Consider the following 6,000-nt stretch of genomic DNA (forward strand, 5'->3'; position numbering starts at 1 on the left):
TCTCTGTCTCTCCCTCAGTGTCTCTGTCTCTCCCTCATATCTCTCTGTCTCTCCCCCATCTGTCTCTCCCCGTCTCTCTGTCTCTCCCTCATATCTGTCTCTCCCTCAGTGTCTCTATCTCTCCCCCATGTCTCTGTCTCTCCCCGTCTCTCTGTCTCTCCCTCATGTTTCTGTCTCTCCCTCAGTGTCTCTCTCTCTCATATCTCTCTGTCTCTCCCTCATGTCTCTGTCTCTCCCTCTGTCTCTCTGTCTCTCCCTCATATCTCTCTGTCTCTCCCCATCTCTCTGTCTCTCCCCCGTCTGTCTCTCCCCGCCTCTCTGTCTCTCCCTCATGACTCTGTCTCTCCCCCGTGTCGCTCTGTCTCTCCCTCAGTGTCTCCACCTCTCCATCGTTTCTCTCTGGCCCTCCCTCAGTATCTCTGGCCCAGGCTCCCTCTTCCCTACATTCGCTCTGGGCCCGCCCACCCCTGCTCCATTCCTGGCGTTATCAATATTTACTGAGGTGAAGGCGTCTGGCCATCTAATTTGCCTGACACCCTCACCCAGCCATACCTTTCCTCTCACAGACACCACCCAAGGGCTCCCTAGAGAGGGAAGGCAGGGTGGGGGACCCACAGCCTCAGTGATGCTCAGAATGCCCCCAGTTCAGAGTCCACAGCTCTGGCCCCAGACCTGGCCCCAGCTGCATTCTCTCTTATAAGTCAAGGGCAGGCTCTGCCCACAGTGCCCTGGGGGGCGAAGGCTGATTGGCCCAAGCCAAACGTGACCCTCTCTCTCCCCTTGCATTGATTGGCTGAGGTTAGTCGTGGAGTGTATCTGTGGCCAGTGAGATGGGGAATTCTGCCAAGGGACTTCTGGGAACAATTTCTTCATTCTTAAGAGGATGTATGAAGGCCTTTGCCTGCCTTGACCATAGCCACGTGAGGAAGAGATGGCAGGAGCTTTGGCAGCCATCATGGAGCTATAAGGAACTGGGCTGAGAAGAGAGGACAGAACCACGATGTAGGAAGAACCTGCGCCCTCAGTCATGTCCAGCCCACCCCAACCTCCAGCTCACCAAACCATTATTCATTCTCTCATTCGACAAATCTTAATGTTAGTGTGTGTCGAGCCCTGTGATGGGCACTGGGAATAGAGCAGGAAACAGAACTGACACGGTTCCTGCCTTGCATTCCGGAGTAGGGAATAGACCTCCACTGAATCATCGACTGAGCAAGTGTAACCATACGGCCATATGATGGCTGCAAGGAGAGATCCACGGAGATGAGACCAGAAGGGGCAGGGAGGAAAGCACTCTAGCAGAGAGCATGAGAGGGAGAGTGGCAGGAGCCTGGGGGGAACGTCAGGCGGCACCTTCGGCTTGTGATTAGAAGGTTAATCCTTATTCTGAGGGCAGTGGGAACCACGGAGACTGTTGAGCAAAGTTGCTGCACGCGGATCCTGCTTACGTTTCCTAAGGCTCCATCGGGCAGCACGTGGAGAGGAGATGTAGGGGTGAGACGGGAGCAGGAGAGCGATCGTCCAGCCTGAACGGTGCCGGGGCGGGAGACCCTGAGCAGTGGGGACTGGAAAAGGCAAGACTTCAGCAGGTGGCAGTAACGGTCTTTACTGATTGCTTCCCACCATCAGGTACGGTTCCAAGCGCCTCACAGACAGTATCCCATGTAAGCACGTCCCTGTGAAGTAGAAACTCTTACGGTCCCTGCTTCACAAGGAGGAAACTGAGGCCATCGTGGGATCAGTGTCCAAGAAATAGCTTAGAGCCTCGCTTGCCAGCACTTTCTGCCTCCACTTCAGTGGGCCTCAGGAAACCTCGGGCATCCAGGGTTCCTTTGGGCTGTCAGTCACCCTGGACTCTCCCCGCCCCCATGGGGTCACATGGGGATCTTGCCATGTGTCACCCCTTCCCTATTTCACTCTCCTTGAGAAGTCACTTCTGTCACATCCAAGGTCTCCCAGCCACAGACCCTATTTCCCCCTCGCCCCTCACTCTCTTCTACGGGGCAGGACCCCACCCCCTGTGACTTGCAACCCGGCAGAGCTCAGGGACTTGCCCGAGGCCACCTAGCATGTCCTCCATGCAGGTGCCTACAGCTGAGGTGAGGCCACCAGGGCCTGTGCTGTTATCTGCGGCCAGAGGCCAGAGCCCAGTGGGATGGCTGGGGCCCCTGATACGGTGGCCTGTGGTCCCAGCCCCCTCGATGTCAGGCAGGCCAGGCACAGCCCAGAGATAATCAGGACCGGATTCTGGCCAGTGATTCATTACAACATCACAGCCATGGCCGCCCTGCAGCTGTGAAGACTCAGACGCAGGATCTTCTGAGGCTGGAACTGCAGGAGGAGCGGGGATGGTGCAGGGAGACCCAGGGGTTCCTCTCAGATCCCTTCCTAGGAGGAATCCACACATCAGAAAATGTCCAGCTGCTTCCTGATGGTCGCTGGCTGGCTCACGGCGGGACACAGCAGTGACCAAGCAGAGCTGGTGCCTGTCCTCAGAAAGCTAACACTTGCGTGGAGGAAGCAGGCATCAGAGCTGGAGTCCCGTTAAAAGGAAGGAAGAAGAGGGACTTCCCTGGTGTTCCCGTAGTTAACACTCTATGCTTCCAGTGCAGGGGGTGTGGGTTCAATCCCTGGTCAGGGAACTAAGGTCCCACACACCACGTGGCTCGGTGAAAAAAGCAAAAAAAAAAAAAGGAGAAGAAGAAGAAAAGGAAGGAGAGGTGCAGGAGAGGCCTCCTGGTGAGGCGACTTTGAGCTGAGGGCTGAAGCACATGTAGGACAGAGCTCTGGGAAGAAGAAGAGGAAGAGAATCCCAGGAGCATGTGCGAAGGTCCTGCTGTGGGCCCAGCGTGGACCATCCGGGGTGAAAGCATAGAAAGGGAGGGTCAGGGTGATGAGGCAGGGCCAGAAACAGATCAACAGGCACCTCTAGGCCAAGGTAAGGGGCTGGGATTTTAGTTTATGGGCCACTGGGAGCCATGGAGGGCTGCAGGCAGGGCTTAGGATAGATGTGCTCAGACCAGGAGTCCAGGGCATTAGATTTGCAGGACGGCCTGGGGGCGCTGAGTAATGTCAGGTTCTCAGACCTGAGGCTCCAGGCCTCCAGAGCCCTCCTTGGTCCGACATTCAGGGCTCTGGCAGCCTGCATCAGAGGCCCAACGGAGCCATCCCAGGGACCCACAGGCAGTTCCAGGCAGCGATTATCTCAGTTTTGAGCAGTAATTAGCCCAGTTTCACCTCAGGCCTCCCCACCTCTGCTCTGAGAGGCAGCCTCCAGGTACAAGGTCCCGAGGGAAGGCTGGAGGGGCAAGAGAAGGGGCCCCCTGAGCCAGTTCCCAGAAACACGCAGAACTGCAACTGCAACCCCGAGGCGTGGAGGCAGCCTGGCTAGCGAGGCCTGCAGCAGGCTCTGCCCCGTGCCCACACCCTCCCACCCCCAAGCTCCCTGTACCTCGGGCGGCCCCAGGCTCCTGGCCACCCACACTCCTGCTCCGAGATCCCCACTGTGTCTCTCCTGCTGTCTCTGGTTCTTCACCTCTCTCAGCGGCACCTGGCTGTGTGTGTGTGTGTGTGTGTGTGTGTGTGTGTACACGCGTGCGCACGCGCCCGTGAGTGTGTGTGTGTGTGTGTGTGTCTCCTGCTCTCTGTCCTCTCTCTCTCTGTCTCTCCCCGTCTCCTTGCCCTCTAGCCCCAGCTTAAAGCCCAGGCACTCTCCCCTTCCCTGCTGGTCTCCAGCCCGAAGCCCCGGGTCAGGTCGAGGGAAGCCCTTCGGGTCGCAGCCCCTCGGGGGCACAGGGTGGGAGTGAGTGACGCTGAGAGGCCCTAGGCAGAGGAGTGAAGACCGTGTCTGCACTGACTGCTCCAACCCTGCCGGTTTTTCCAGCTCAGCTCCGCCCTGCGGAGCCACCCCCTCCCCAGGGACCCACCCTCCTTGCGCCAAGTGGGGCCTGACCCGGAGCGTCCTGGAAAACAGAAGGGGAGGCAGGATCAGCTCGCCTGGGCCCTCCAGCCAGCCCAGGCTAGGGCTGGAAACTTAACAACCCTAGAAGCACGTGGGGGAAACTGCGACTCAGAGAGCCTTAGGGCCACACAGCTGAATAGGGTCAGACTTTGAACCCAGGACCCAGGAAGGGATGCAGATGTAAACAAAGGTCCCCCTCTTGCTCCTGGACCCCGGGTCTCCTTCCCCAGAGGTCACCCCGGTCCCAGTTTCTTGGGTGTCCTTCCAGAATCATCCAGGCATATCCACATGTCTCTTCTTTTATGAATGTTTTAACATAAGTGGTGGAACAATAGACACTGTTCTGCACCTGCTTTTTCACTTAGCCGTATCTGGGAGATCTTGTCTTATCAAAGCCTTCTTCCTTATTTCTAACGCCTGCTGTGTCCTCCAGGGAGTAGAACAGCCCCAGCGAACTTGCCCCCCAACTAATGGACATCCTGGTTGCTTCCAGTCCTTTCGCATCCTCCCAACACACACGTGTATCCGCACAGGTTCGCACACTCTCTGGGCTGCTGACCTGTAGGATCCAGTTGTCTAGGAAGGTGGCAGTGACTGTAACCTGGGGATAAGCTCAGAAATCATCACAATTGCAGACTTCTGGATGCTCCAAAGCATCCGAAGTGGGAGCTTGGGTGAAGGACCCTAGAATCTGCGTGTTTAGCAAATACCTCCCAGAGAAGAGGAACTCATCGAGCTGAGAGGCTGTGGCAAAATAGTGGACTGTCTAGTTGTGTTTTCCAGCTGTGTTTCCAGCTCTCAGGGCCCAGGGGGACACCCTGCCCTCCCATCTCAGAGTCTCCCTTTTGTTCCATTCATGTGAGGCTCTGGAAACATCGGTGGGGGTGGTAAAAAGGACTCTGCACGGTGAAACGTAAGCAATAATGAAAGCTGAAAAAAATCAATAAAAGGGGAAACAGAGGCAAAGAGAGGCAATTGGACAAGGCTAAGATTCCACTGGCCCTCATGTTGATATGCAGCCAGGCTGAACTTGAACCAAGGTCTCCCAACCCTTAGGCCACGAGTTTTCTCTTGCATGCCACACACCCTGGTCCAATCTCCTGTCAGTTAGCCAGCACTGATCCCCCCACCCACCCAGTGATCTGCCTACCAGCCCGCCCCTCCTCCTCCTCCTGTTCACTGTTCACATCATCACGCAGACCACCCTACCCATCCATCCATCTATCCATCTAGCTCCCTGTTCACAGACCCTCATCCAGCCAACCACCTCCCAACCTCCATGCAGGATTCGGAGCACCTACCAAGTACCAGGTGCCGTTCTAAGCGCTGGCAGCCCAGGATCCACAAGACAGACCGGTTCCTGCCCCAGGATCTCAGCGCCTACGGAAGAGAGTGACCGCAGACAGACAATCACACACATCCGGACCCTGAACGGGGTCCTGGCTGTGAAGACCATGCACAGGGGTGGAAGGGAGCACATGGAGGGTCAGGGAAGTCCTCTTTGGGTGAGGACCCTCTCCAGTGAGGGTCAAGTCAGGAGTAGGCATGAACCTGGGGGAGAGGGGAGGGAAAGGCATTTGTCAACAAGGCAGCAGCATGGGCCGAGAGCAAGAGACAGAGGAGCAGAAAGCTGGGGGCTGGAGGACCGGCCCTCCAAAGAGGAGAGAGGGTGGGAGGTGAGGAGGGGTGAGGCGTAGGTGTGAGCAAGGACATGGTGTGAGCTGGCTGATGGGAGAGCCAGCTACAGGGCGTGCGGGAGAGGGATGCTGAGAGGCCTGGGGTAGGAGCCACAGAGCAGAGGACACCAGCCAGAAATCAGGCTCCCCGGAAGCCATACAGAAGAGGCCCCGGGGAGCGGTGGGGCGCCTCAGGGGACACGGTCTGCTTCCTGCCTCTACCGCCAGAGAACCAGTCACTGTGCTGCCAGCGCCCGGCTCCCTGCCAGCCCCGGCCTGGCCCCTCCTCCCACTCACCAGCCACTCCTGCCCCACCGCAGGGGGTCTTCCCCTGCCTCCCCACCACCCAGTTCATCAGGAGGC

Source organism: Bos indicus x Bos taurus, chromosome 13 (assembly GCF_003369695.1).
Source record: "Bos indicus x Bos taurus breed Angus x Brahman F1 hybrid chromosome 13, Bos_hybrid_MaternalHap_v2.0, whole genome shotgun sequence".
Classification (NCBI taxonomy): domain Eukaryota; kingdom Metazoa; phylum Chordata; class Mammalia; order Artiodactyla; family Bovidae; genus Bos; species Bos indicus x Bos taurus.